This window comes from Squalius cephalus, assembly GCF_949319135.1.
Source record: "Squalius cephalus genome assembly, chromosome: 13".
In the NCBI taxonomy this organism is placed as follows: Eukaryota; Metazoa; Chordata; class Actinopteri; order Cypriniformes; family Leuciscidae; genus Squalius; species Squalius cephalus.
The window spans coordinates 12867435-12881895 of record NC_137134.1 but is presented as its reverse complement, the minus strand read 5'-3'; positions in this window follow the sequence as shown (position 1 = coordinate 12881895).

The window sequence follows — 14461 nt, the reverse complement described above, 5'->3', positions numbered from 1 at the left end:
GATTTACTATCTCTTAGTGTTGTGATCCCATTACGTCAGAAAATTGCGCTAAAACACTCACTGAGTTTTTATTACTTGTTTGTTGTTGTGTACTTACATTATCCCGACTGTTTCCAACAGCTTTCAGACCAGGAGAAATTTGTAATTTAATTCGAAGACACGTCACGTTTCTTTATTTCCGTTTTGTCGCCGTCAATGGCGTCATATCCGCGTTCTCCCTGGTTTCCGCTCGTACCGCCATAGCAACCAGAGCCCTCTGATAGTAACCAAGGCGACAGACGTGGACAGCTGTGTAGTTCATAATGTCTATTTGCACGCTGTTGTTGTTTCGTTCAAACATTATGGACCATGGCAAGCAGACTTTGGATAAAAAAGAAGAACTAAAACGAGAATCAATATCAGCGCAGTGTTTTCGAGATGCCTAGAGCTCCCATAGACAGTACGTTATATAAACGAGAGCTCCACGTCCGAGACTTCGACCGCTCCTACATGTACTTTATTAAACAGGTGAGCATATTTACATAAAACTAATCCATACATTTCAACACATTGAAATGCAGTTTAGTGTGATAGTGTAATGTTAGACCAAGTGAAACAGCGCTGTGTTACCTCACAAGTTTAATTTGTCTAATAAACTGACCTGTGAGTTGTAATTCTGCACTTGCGTGTAGTTCGGTAGAATGAAATGTCCATATTCCTTTTATATCCGCGGGACTCGCGTCGCGTGTGGAGCTGATAGCTGTCTCTTAGCAATCCCGACCTGCTTCATATCACAGTCATGATAAAAACATCGATGTATATTTACTCATCCATAAACATTATTAGATCGGTCGGCTTGACGTTGACGACAAGATCCATAATTCTTAGCAAATGTTGCGTCATCAAACTACGCCTTTGTTATTGTAAGAGGTTAGCGACCCCTAGCGGCGAAAAAAATTACATAGTGTACGTTTAAGTTTAATCTGAAGTACTAAAATTATGAAACTTGAATAAAAATAAACTATGTTTTTAAAAAATATTCTATTTCAATTTAATTAATTTTTATTTCAGTTTCAGTCATTTTAATAATTTAACTTAAACTTGTATTTAGTTGCTATTGCAACATTTCCAAGTTTCCTTTAAGTTTTTATTCGTTTTTTTTATTTTTTATATTTTATTTAGCATTATATTAAAATAAACTGAAAATATAAAAATAAAAGTTAATTCAAATATTATTAATAATACTATATATATATATATATATATATATATATATATATTCTCTCCGGAGTCTCTCTCTCATTCTTCCTTTTAGCGTACCAGTACGCTCATTTGCACATCTGTTTTAATCCTTTGTCTGCGCTGCCGCTTTTCAGAACGCCCTTCACAATGCACGCTTCCTAATTCGTCCCACCGAGAGCAGAGACTACATTACCCATACACCCTTGAGTTTTACAAGTGAAAAGCGCATGTGTTGCTTTTGCCGCTGTCAGTGTCAACAGCTCAATGTGGTCCGGAGAGGGTGTGTGAAACGCGCAACCATAGCTACTCGGTTAAAATACAGATACAATGAACACTTAATATGCTCTCCTGGCTTCAGACTCTGAGTAGTAAAAGAACAAGGTCAGAATCAGAGGACTCGCTGGCCGACACCCCACCAAGCCAGAAAGATATCGCTGCAGGTCAGACGCAAGCTAATGAAAGCAGCACTTGTGCCGCGGTCGATGAGGTTCTCACAAGTGGCAACGAGGACGAGAGTGACACCACTTCTACCGATGACAACAGCCGCGTTAGCGAGCATGAGTGGCCAGAATGTTGGTCCCAAGCACAAGTCCGGTATTTCTCCACAAATTACAAGTGGCTGATGAGCAGAAATCAAAAGTTGGGTTGTAGTGTGTGTAGTCAAGTTTGTGCTTGCGTGGACATGCAGCAAGGGCAGAGAGTGTCGCAGGAGTGGAGTGGGTGCTTAGGGCCAATCTCATTTCTCTGTCTTTCCCCTTCCCCTTCCCCTTCCCCTTCCCCTTCCCCTTCCCCTTCCCCTACCCCTACCCCTACCCCTTTGTCTGCGTCTTCCCCTTGCCCCTCGATACCGAGTGAAGGGGGGTAGGGGGAAGAACGATTCTCTAAGAAATGAGACACCACTCGATTACCGTTTGCGTCATCTTCCCTTTCCGCTAGCTGGCTGCTACGTCAACAGAGGCGATATGCGTTGACATAAACAAACGAAGATGCCGTCGTCTCGGGTTGTGATATCGATTGCCTGGTCTCTCTTTATCTTTGCACGCTTGTGTGCCATCAGTCAAAGACATTGTTTCATTGTATTTAACGGCGGCGCCGGCGACACCATAGCTAAGCAAAACATTATCAAACGGCAAATAGCGCATAGCTGCTAGCTAGCGGTTAACTACATTACATTACAATTAAAACCGCTTGAACATTTTATTAAAAGTATCATAAAACACGAGTGTCATTAAACTGCTGAAAATACTTACATTTGTGCGACTCACTTCTGGGAAATTCCTACCCCTCTCTTTCAAGTGTGGTCCTCCGCAAACTTCGTTTCAAGGGCTATGTAGCCCTACGCCTTGGCCCTAAAATGAGAATTGGGACACCACTTCCCCTCACATGAACGCGCAAAACCGAGGGGAAGGGGTAAGAGTAAGGGGTAAGACAGAGAAATGAGACGCAGCATTAATCTCGTCTTTTGGAAGGGACAAGACTGCACAACAAAACTCACTACGAAAGAAAATAAAAGAGCACAGAGACTCAATTTATCACAAGAAAGCAGTTGAAATAAAAGAGAAGGCAACACAAAATACAATGCAAAAACACATTGAAGATATGAGAAAGGCTGCGTAGTCAACTTGCAATGTGTTTAGAACAGCTTATAAGATTGGCAAGCATGGGCGTCCCTTTACAGACATGCCAATAGATGTCCAGTTGCAAGTCTTAAATGGTGTCAAGATGGGCAAAGTTTTGCACTCTAATAACTAATGTGTAAATATACTGGATCACATTTCAGCTGAAATGAAAAAGAAGGTAGTCAATGACATAGTGATGAACGAAAGAAAATTGTGTGTGCTCATTGATGAATCCACTACAATAAGTGGAAAGTCTGTGCTTGTCGTGTGCCTGCGGTCAGCTATTTCCAGTGAAAAGCCAGACACAATATTTTTTTAACTGATTGAGCTGCAGGGGACCACAGCAAAGGACATCACTGAAGCACTGTTAGGATGTCTTCATAATAATGGCTTTGACCCTCACTACCTACAGGAACATTTGTTGGCATTTGCTTGTGCTGGAGCCTCAGTGATGCTTAGGAGGAAAGCAGGAGTTGATGCGCCCTTACCTGTTTGTCTGGCATTGTTCCAATCACAGACTGGAACTAGCAGTTTGTGATGTTTTGAAGGAGGTAGGAGGAATCAACTACTTTAAAGTATTTTTAGATCAGCTTTACTCCCTCTACCATGCATCCCCAAAAAACCAAAGGGAGTTAACCGAGAGTGCTCACAATGTTGGACAGCGTCTCCTTGTGATAGGCCGTGTGTTATCAGTGCGTTGGGTTGCTTCAAGTGAGAGAACAGTGAAAGCAGTATGGGAGAACTACCAAGCTCTGCAGGTACACTTTACAAGTGCTGCTGCTGATACCAGCAGGGACTCAAGAGAGAGAGCAAAATACAAAGGACTCAATGATGTTCTCACTACTGTTTCTTTTGTGGTCAATCTTGGCATCATGTATGACGCTCTCACAGAACTCAGTGACCTCTCAAGAATGCTCCAGAGACGGGACATGACTTTGGATCAAGCCGACAGGCAGCTGGACCCACAAATCCGGGTGTTTGAGTCAATGGTATCCACACCTGGTCCCTACACACAAACTGCCATTGAAGCTGAAAAGAAGAAACTCTTCAGAAATGTATGCCTGCATGAAAATCAGAGGGTTATAAAAATCAACCCTGGGCAATTTTTCCGTAGCTTGGCTGAAAATGTTAAGTGCAGGATGACTCCAACAACTTCCTCACATGTCAGTAGAACCTCATCTGAAAAGACAGATAGTCACCTCCTCTCAGACATCAAGGTCCTCCAGTCTGACTCCTGGCCTGCATCTCTAGATATTCAATATGGGGATGCAGCGGTCAGACGTTTATGTCAGAGATTCAGAGTTGGGGAGAGGGAAAGTGTCCTAGGATTTAGGGAGTATAAAGACCTTAAAGTCGGCATGAAACGGAAGTTGAGATTGTAATTTTTTCCTTGTTGTGACGTATATCCGAGTGAAACAGCTTCTGAAATTAGAAAAAAAATGTAGGGCGGGGCTTGATTTCGTCCTTCGGGAATTGATTGGATCGTTGGAGGTTGGCCGTTGCAAACAAAATGGAGGCAAATTTGAATGCCAGTTTACATTCAGTTGTGGAGGATTTCTCTCCACCAGACTCCCCACCGTTACCCTCCCATGAAGGATTTTTTATTTTATTTCATTATTCCCGCGAACCAAGATTAGTCAAGTCAAGTTATCAGCCTTATTAGACATTCTCTGTTATCAGTCAAGTTCACCCTCGAGAGCATCGACTCTGGCCGCACCCTTTCGCCATGGCACGTGACCGAAAGAGAAGAGAGGTCGTTTCGAGGGGGGAGGGAAGGGTAATGTATTTGATTAAAGATTATAAGGGTACATGAATTTAAAAAAAATAATGAAGTGCACAGATAAATCATTTATAATAAACACTACAATACTACATATAAAAAGAAGATTTGTCAAATTTGATTTCATGCCGACTTTAAAGCTTCCAAGACACCAGAAGCCCTGAAGCCTCTTCTTAAAGCTGTCCACACCATTGCAGTATCAACCAGCGGCGGTTTCTTCATTAGGGCGATCGGGCGACGCACCACCAAAGTGTGAAAGGGACTTTTTCAATCACAATCTCATTCAACCACAGAGTTACGCTAGCAGTCACCATAGACTGTAAAAAATATGGACAAAGCGTCTGTGACGTCACCCATAGACTTTCTGAAGAACGGTTTTGAAGCCGTTTATGGGGGGTATGGGCGGCGCCATCTTGGAAAATCTTGGGAAATCCTAACCCCGCCCACCTTCTGGCCAATTCATATATGGGTAAATGACGCGAGTCCGGTTATTCTGCAAATGGAACAGCGCGTGTCACTCAGCTCGCTCTGCTACTCCGGTTATCTCTGTGTGTATATTTTAGGCAACAATAAAACGAAATAAGTTATAAAACACCACACTGCCTCTTTTCGTTTTCTTTTAAAGAAATCTTAAACATTATAGCCACACAAATGTGGTTCAGGCAACGCGTATTAATTATATTCACTGCATAACGTTAGCCTATTTATAACAAAACGAAATATAAAACTAACCCTGCCTCTTTTCGTTTAAATATAATATAAAAATATTAAACATTTTAATATGGTCCAGGCAATATGTGCATTTGTACTAAACAACAGATGTTGCAGTAAACAACATTACAGATCATCTTCGTTGTATTAAAATTTAAAATGACAAAACTCAACCCAGTCTCTTTTAGTTAAATTTCAGTTTTATCAATATTAGCTATTATAAAAGTATAAGTAAAAGGTACAAGAAGCTATACAAATAAAGCAAACAATTCAGTCAAACATACAAAGTCAGCGCTCTAGTCTAACCATACAACGGCAAAGTTAAATAGCTTATAAAGTATGAAATTTCACTTAACTTAGCCCTCAGCCAAAACGATTGGCCAGGGAACAAATTATCGATTCACGAGACCAAGAATCGCCTGTTAGATATACACAAGACGAATTATATCTCATGTTTAAAGCTGCAGTCGGCAAGTCTGGCAGATTGCGTCGACTTAGCCAAAATTTTGAATGTTTACAACTCTCATGCCCCTCCCCCACTACCAACGAGCACCCTCCCATAGAGGTCGTGTTCGTCAGTGCGTGTGTACCTGATTTTCTGTGAACGCGTCCGTCTCTTCAGCATCGATCAACACCATGGACTCGAGGTAGGCTGCCCTGGCTAATCTATCCATAGATAGCAATAACCGAGGAATTTGAAGCTTGTTAGTAGGTTTTCTCTCCGCCATCAAGCTTCATACAATCTTCAGGTGAACTTCAGGCGTGTCGTGTGCATGTGCGCGTCTGCGCGAGGGAGGGGGGATCTGTCTGTGTGCACGACCTGTGATTGACAGTCAGATCTCACACCCCCCTGCGCTGATTGGACCCGATGATCCGGGAGCGGTGGATTTTTGCAAAACAAATAACACGCTCCAGGTGGAGTTAGAAGCTCAGGTTTTTTTCTAAAACCACTTTATTTATGTTGTTCTGTCGGATTATAGTGTCGATTTCACTGAATATGATCAAAAAAATGTTGCCGACGGCAGCTTTAACCACTACAGAGACGCCAGAGTCAGCGGCAAATGTCAGAACGACTAGCCGAGGACAGGCTGTACCAGGCGGGGTACATGAGCGCCGAGCGCCCGGTGATCGTCTGGATCTCACAACCTGGATAAAATGTTCATAAATCTTTATAAATAAACCACAGATTTGAGCTTTAAACAACTACATTCTCGCCTGAAAAACTCTTAAAACTACATTTCATGATACAAAAACAGTAGTATTATATTTCAACTGTATATTTAAAAAATGGCGCTTCTTATGTTGTCATTCTCCTTGGCGCAGCCTATGCTCGTTATCAGCTGTCAATCAAGCTGTCAATCAAAGTTGACCACGCCCTTATTTGGCATACATTTTATATCTAAATACTATCTAAACTAACGAGTTAGAAAAAAATTCACCCCCCTCACAGTTGTCAGGCACTCGGAACCTATCGAAAAATACAATAAAAGTCCATGGGACCAACCTGTAAAAACATGAATTTATGCTGTGAAAACGGACATTTTAACATGGGGTCTATAGACATTTACTCCCTTTTGGGACCTTCCCCTAGCGGATTTTCGATGTATTGCAGTTTTTCGCACTTCCGGGTAGGCTTAATTTTTCAGATTAGAATGTTGCCGCTTGGCAGTCACTCACTGTTGTTCTGCCTCTGGATATAGTCCAATCAGCGCCAAGTCACGTTCTGTGGAGTACCGCCTCTTTTTGGGCGATTTCACTATGGCCGAAAATCACCCAGAGTGTTCCCATAGACTTACATTCAAAGATTTTTTTTTTTCGAACTGCAGGCACTGCAATGCATTCTCTATGGGTTCCGGGAGGGCTCGCACTAACGTGCTTTCGTCATCATACGTAAACTTCACTTGTGCAGCGATTGGTGGAAACAAATATACCTCTAATAATATTTAGCCATAAGCTGAAGTGACATCCAATAATTTCCTCAGTGCATTACATTTCAGACATTTTCTGTAAATGTTCTGTAAATCTGTAAATGTTAGAAAGTCAATATTTCCAGTTTGCTGTCATGAGTGGGCGAGCTTTCTGCAAGCTAAACTTCCGTGAACGAGCGCCGCCGCGTGCATGCGCGCCGAACAGACGGAGCGCAATTATTCTGACTAAATCCCGATCGTGTACCCCTTTTTTGGATAGACTGCAGATAGACAGCAAGGTTACACTATGTTTGTTTTTATAACCTTCAATATGAACATTGTTTGTAGGACAATATTGATTAGGATATTAAATATAAAAAATAAAAAAAAAATACAGTTTTTTTTTTTATTCAAATAGAAAAATAATAATTAAATACTCATATTATACCATACATCGCCATTTAGCCCAAAAATTCAAATTTATTTGGCAATTGGCTATTTCCCAACCCTACCGGCTGAAGTTTTAGCTAAACTTTAGTCTAATGATAGCTACATTATTATCACTGTTAAATTGTTATTTAACAATTAGCCTACATTTAGTCCTGGATTAATAATTTGACAGATAAAAGAAACTCTCTCGACATCAAAAGGCTTTCAAATCTGATCTTCCTGAAATGCAACGGACCACCCTTGGATCAGTTTAATGCACAAACATATGTGCAGACATGGCTGGCACTAGGGAGGAGAAGTGCAGCGTCCACAAACTGCGAAGCCAAAAGTGAAAGGAAAGTGGAGCCCAAAACGTGCTGGAGCCTTTTCTAGGTAAAATTTGTACAGTATTTCTCATTTTTCATTTGCTCTTTCTACAGTATAAGGGTATTTTTTTCAATACCCTTTTGCACATTTTATTTATGTTCAGTAGCTCTTTCTACAGTAGCTCTTTCTAGCTCAAGCAAATCCACAAACTAATAAAAGGATTTTATTACCTCAGGGGAGGAGGGGAGTCAGCAAAAAAAAAGTAAAATAAATAAATAATAGGGTACCGGCACCTCTTTTGGGCCACTTAAAGCACTGCTCACCGTGTTTATCATATTATCATAATCATGCATCATAAAAATGATGGTGGGTTTGCTCAGACAAAATAGCCATCTGTGCATGAGGCCAAACATTCAGCAAAATGGTAAAGCGATCAATGTCAGGATCCAGATCCAGACTTACTGCGCATGAGTCAGACACACATCATCTCTTCCACATCTCTCAGTCCTGCATCTCAGCTGCTGAACACATCAGCTGAAATCCTGCGTGACTAACCGGTGTGAAAGGGACAGGAATAGCCATGTTGGGCATTAAAAACACGACCTGTTCCTCTCGCGGGGGATTTCACCTATCGCGATGAAGTCACAGGTCAAGAATTCCCGCTTGTTGACGGAAGTATAGAAGGTTAATTAGTGACCGAAGCCCTCAGACGACTGAAGGAGAGGGAGAGTGACTCTTCGACTCGGATGAGTGGCCCGTCCGGGAATGCGGCCCCGAGGATTTAGGGACACCGCTGACTCACACACGCATGACATCATGAGTCTACAGTGAGGAAAATACCTTTGCCTCATAGGTTTAACTTCAGTCTGGTGTTGGACTGATGCATCAATATTTACATATCAAGGGTTTGGAGTTTATTAGAGGTCAGTGAGTTTTTAAGCAGTTTAAGCGATTTTCAGTAAGTCTTTTCTAATAATAAATACTGTCATTGATTCAAATATTTGCACTCCAAACAAGTCTGACTTCCTGCTTTAAGTGGAACATGAAAGGAGATGTGACCCACAGAGCACACAACGTGTTCCCGACATCAGTTTATGGGTTCCTGTTGGGTTTTTCTTTGGAAATTAATGTCTAAAATTCGAGCAATGGTCTTTTTAGGTTTTAATTGATGTCAACCATAAACTAATGCTTCCAGAATGTTCTGGGGACTTAAAATTTTTTTGGAGGGAAGGAGGATTATTCGGTTTTCTATAGGCCTACAATGAAAGTGAATGGGGACTGGAGCTCTTAAACGGATAGTTCCCCCAAAAATGACATATTTTTCATCCCTTACTGACCCTCAAGTTGTTCCAAACCTGTATGATTTCTCTTCTGATGAACACAAAAGAAGATATTTAAAAAAAATGTTGGTAATCAAACAGTTGACGGCACCCGTTGACTTCCATGGTAGGAAAAAATATATAATGCAAGTCAATGGGGTCTATCAACTGTCTGGTTACCGACATTCTTCAAAATATCTTCTTTTGTGTTCAAAATAAGAAAGAAACTCTAGTCAACTTGACTAAACCTGTCAAGCACAGCATTTGTAACGATAATAAAAGATGATTATGTTTTATTTATTATTAGGTGCGCTATTCCTTTAAGAAAACCGATCTTTGATCAGACTGTTAAAGTTCTTATCCTCATCGCTCTTTATTGACTTTTGAATCAGTGTCTTGGCACGTAATATACTTACTGTGCAGAAATGCAATGTTTACGGGAACCTGAGCAGTGACTCAGTTGTTATATGTGTCATTTTGAGTGTCTATGTGTGACCCCTCCTTCCGTGAGTGACAGTCAGCTGTATTATTACTTTAGTCTGACCTTCACTGTCTGTCTGTCTCACATCTGTCTCTCTCTCTCACACTTTTCTCTGTCTCTCACCTCAAAAGCAACCCCCCCCCCCCCACACACACACACACACACCCACACACACCCCCTCCCTCCTTCACTACTGCATCTCTTTCTATTTTTGATTGCATTCCTTTCTGCTGAGGTCACAGGGTGTGTGACGTCTAGTGTGTGTGTGTTTGCAGACAGACAGTTTTATAAAGTCTGTGAACGTCTTGTGTTTTTTAGCAGAGAAAAAACCCTGTTTGAAATACATTAACTGGTCGTTTTGCAGCAGTTGGTTTATCTGTGTTGAAAGCTAAAGATATATTTAACAAGTTTCTCTCCCCTTCCCTTACAACATAGGAAACTGCAGTCTAATGATAACAGGCGTGCAGACAATAGGCTTCTATACACTCACACACACACACTGTACTAGTATAGCCAGAGGAGGTCAAGGCCTTGTATAGACGCGCCAAGTCCTCGTTGGGCTAACCGCCACACACACACACAGACACACACACACACACACACACACACACACACACACACACACACACACACACACACACACACACACACACACACAGAGTGATGGCCTTTTTGGACTGACATGGAACAATGTGGAAATACCAGCCGAATTCTGCATAAATGTGGAATAAAGAAGCATGACGTCAAGCAGAGACGGGGATTTCTTCTGGGTGAAATTCGTGCAAATTTTTCCCCTGGAACAGACTTTCCTATGTTTTTGTGAGCGTTCACTGAGCAGAGGAGAATGGAGTCGGTCCTGTCAGCAGCAGCAGATCGCAGGTCAAATCCCAGTCTAGAAGAGGAACTACACACGATGGATTATGATCACTGAAAAATATATTTACATATTGAGGGATGGATTGATGAATATATATATATATATATGAAAAGGAATAATAAATAATAATTTTATATAACTGTAATTATAAACATGTTATAGTTTTAATTATATATATAATAATACTATTATTATTATTATTTGTATTTATTATACATATGTAATAATAACAAATAATATGAATAAAATGATACATTAATAATAATAAAATAATAGTACATTAATAATAATACATTTGCATGCATATAAGCATGCAAAATTATTATTATTAATACATTCAAATGTATTATTATTGTTAATGTATACATTTGTATTATTAATGTATAAATTAATGTACTATGTAAATTATTAATGTACTATTATTTTATTATTATTAATGTATCAAAATGACGGACAATACGGAAGTCTAAAGCAACCTCTGATCTATCTATCATCTATCTATCTATCTATCTATCTATATATGTACATATATATATATGAATAGAACATATGAATAAAATAATAATACATTAATAATAATAATTTAGTCTTCATATAATATAATTATTAGTATATATTATGGCTATAATATGTAATTAATTTTATTCATATCATTTCTTATTAATCATAATTAAAACAATGTAATTGGATATATGATATAAATGTAAATAATATTATTATTATTTTTAATAAAACATTTTATTCATTTAATTTTATTAAAATTAATTATTTTTTCACTTTTTCTATATATATATGTTAACTTTTTTGAATAAAAATGAATACCAGTTTATATAAATGTATACTATTGAACAGTAGCCTATATATATATATTAGGGCTGTCAAAAGATTAATCGCGATTAATCGCATCCAAAATAAAAGTTTGTGTTTACATAATATATGTGTGTGTACTGTGTATAATTATTTTGTATATATAAATACACACACATGCTTGTATATATTTAAGAAATGTTTTTATTGTTGTATAATTTATATATAAAAAAATTATATTTATATAAAATATATACAGTATATGTATGCAAATATTTCTTAAATATATACAAGCATGTGTGTGTATTTATATATACAAAATAATTATACACCGTACACACACATATATTATGTAAACACAAACTTTTATTTTGGATGCGATTAATCACGATTAATCTTTTGACAGCCCTAATATATATATATATACACATATACAAATTTAAATATTAGTTTAATTTATATCATTTCTTATTATTAATCATAATATACAATATAATGTAATTTTATGTTTAAAATACATTTAAATGACATTATATATATATATAGGGTTATTTTTTTATTATTGTTATCGTGATTTGATATTATATATATATGGTATAAATTATGTGAATATATTACATGAATATTATTAGGTAATTATATTATATAGGTGTAATGATGTCAAACAAGCTCTGAGTAGCAGCATCCTTATATAACTCACTGCCAGTCACACTGTAGTACACACTCCATCTGTCCTGAGAAAGACAGAGAGCGGGAGAGAGGACGGGCTCTTGAGCCTCAGTGTGTCTCGAGTGTTCATATGTGAATAGCAGGATGTGCTGAGATCAGGTGTTATATATGCCACACTCATTCTCACACACTCAGCAACTCAGCAAGTCACCCGGCTTGACTTCAAAGTTTGTGTATGTGTGTGTCGACCGACTCTGCGGGCTCTAAGACAGCTTTGATGATGACTTTGCAGTCATGCTGAAAGACACACAAATCAAACTGCGACACGCAAGGGCGCTCGCTTTAACTCAAATCCATATGATTACAGTCAGTGTGTGATCTACAAAAGAACAGTCAGATTTACCATCCATACTACACAAACACACACACATCTACAATCCAACCAAATCACAGACACGTACAAAGCAGAGAGGACGAACAGCCGAACAAAGGCTTTTTGAGGACTGATAACAATGAGATATATTTTACCCTCTGTAGCCCTTTATTACCAATCTTTCCTGCCACACACACTCTCGCCATTTACGTCAGGCTGTGTGAGTGTGTGTTGAATTGTTTGAAATTTTTGTGTCTTCTGAGGTTAACAATAGTCTATTCTGTGCCGTACCGAGGCGAGTGGACACACCCGAGCAGAGAGCCGACCACTGGGAGAGATTTGGGTACCGTCCAGATATAGCTCTGGCCCTATGTGTGTGTGTGTGTGTGTGTGTGTGTGTGTGTGTGTGTGTGTGTGTTTGTGCTATTCGTAGGTGTCATCTAGGTAGGCAATCTTTATTTCTGTCTTTGTACGTCAGGGAGTTCCTGTCTGAAACATACTTCATGAGAATGCAAGTGTTTCTAACTACTAAAGTGTTACATGTTTTCTTGCATGTAGCATTACGCAAGTAAGCTAATTTTACATTTCTGTGGCAACGCTATCAACAGCAAATTGAATCTGCAGTGTTCACATGGTACAAATAGGAACTCTCCGAAAATTTCGACTTTACACAAGTTGTACAAGTTACAATAAATTCTGACATTGTGTGATTGCACCTTAACATTCTCAATGTTCCCACAAGGGCCGCTATTGCAGACTAGCATAAAATGTCTTATTCTATAGTCCTGTTTTTCTTTCAGCAGTTTCAAAAAATAGTTGCTGAGCAAGGTGGCTAAATATCGCTGAGCAAGGTGGTACTCAAAAGTTTTGCAAGTGAACTCAAAGTTTCTTAGGAAAACGCAAACATTTTGCGAGCTAATGCAGTTTCTTGGGGGAATGCAAAACTTTTGCGAGAGAACGCACAATCTTTTAAATATCTGTTATAGAAAGGTTTTCCATAACATAGCATATAACTATTGTAAAAACAAGTAGGCTAGTTCTTGCTCTTTATTCGTTTTTAAGTTTAATTAGGTTTTGCAAGCTAACCGGTTAGCATATGCTAGCTTAGCATAACACTAACTGATTAGCCTGATAGCTCAGCCTATACCCTAATCAAATATTCAATTATGAAAAAAATGTTGTTTAATTAGGCAAGAGTCAAGACTATAGCATTATAAAATACATAAAAATTACAACAATTTGGATTTAACAGATCAGATAGTTTGAGAGATATCCCAGATAATAATGAGAAATATCCCAGGGAACGTTCACAAAACTCTTCCAGTAACGCTAATCGTTATAGCGTTTGTTCAGAGTTATCTAGTCTTTAATAATGTTCTAAAAACGTTAGCACAAAAACATTATTTATTCATTGTTCATGGAGCATTTTTTCTTAAATGTTTTAGTTGGACATTTGTCTAACGTTTTTTTTTTAAATGCTTCAACTTGTTTTCAAAGAAAAAAAATCAAAAGTAACGTTTCCATAATATTTCAAGAATTGAAATTCGTTTAATTTCGTAACATTCGCATAATTAAAGGAGAAATAAAAAACGTTCACAACTTTTTAAAAAACAGCATTTTTTCTTAAATGTTTTAGTTGGACGTTTGTCTAACGTTTTTTCTAAATGCTTCAACTTGTTTTCAAAGAAAAAAAAATTAAAAGTAACGTTTCCATAATATTTCAAGAATTGAAATTCGTAGAATTTCGTAACATTCGCATAATTAAAGGAGAAAAAAAAAACGTTCACAACTTTTTAAAAAACTGCATTTTTTCTTAAATGTTTTAGTTGTAGGTTTTTTTTTTAAATGCTTCAACTTGTTTTCAAAGAAAAAAATCAAAAGTAACGTTTCCATCATATTTCAAGAATTGAAATTCGTATAATTTCGTAACATTCGCATAAT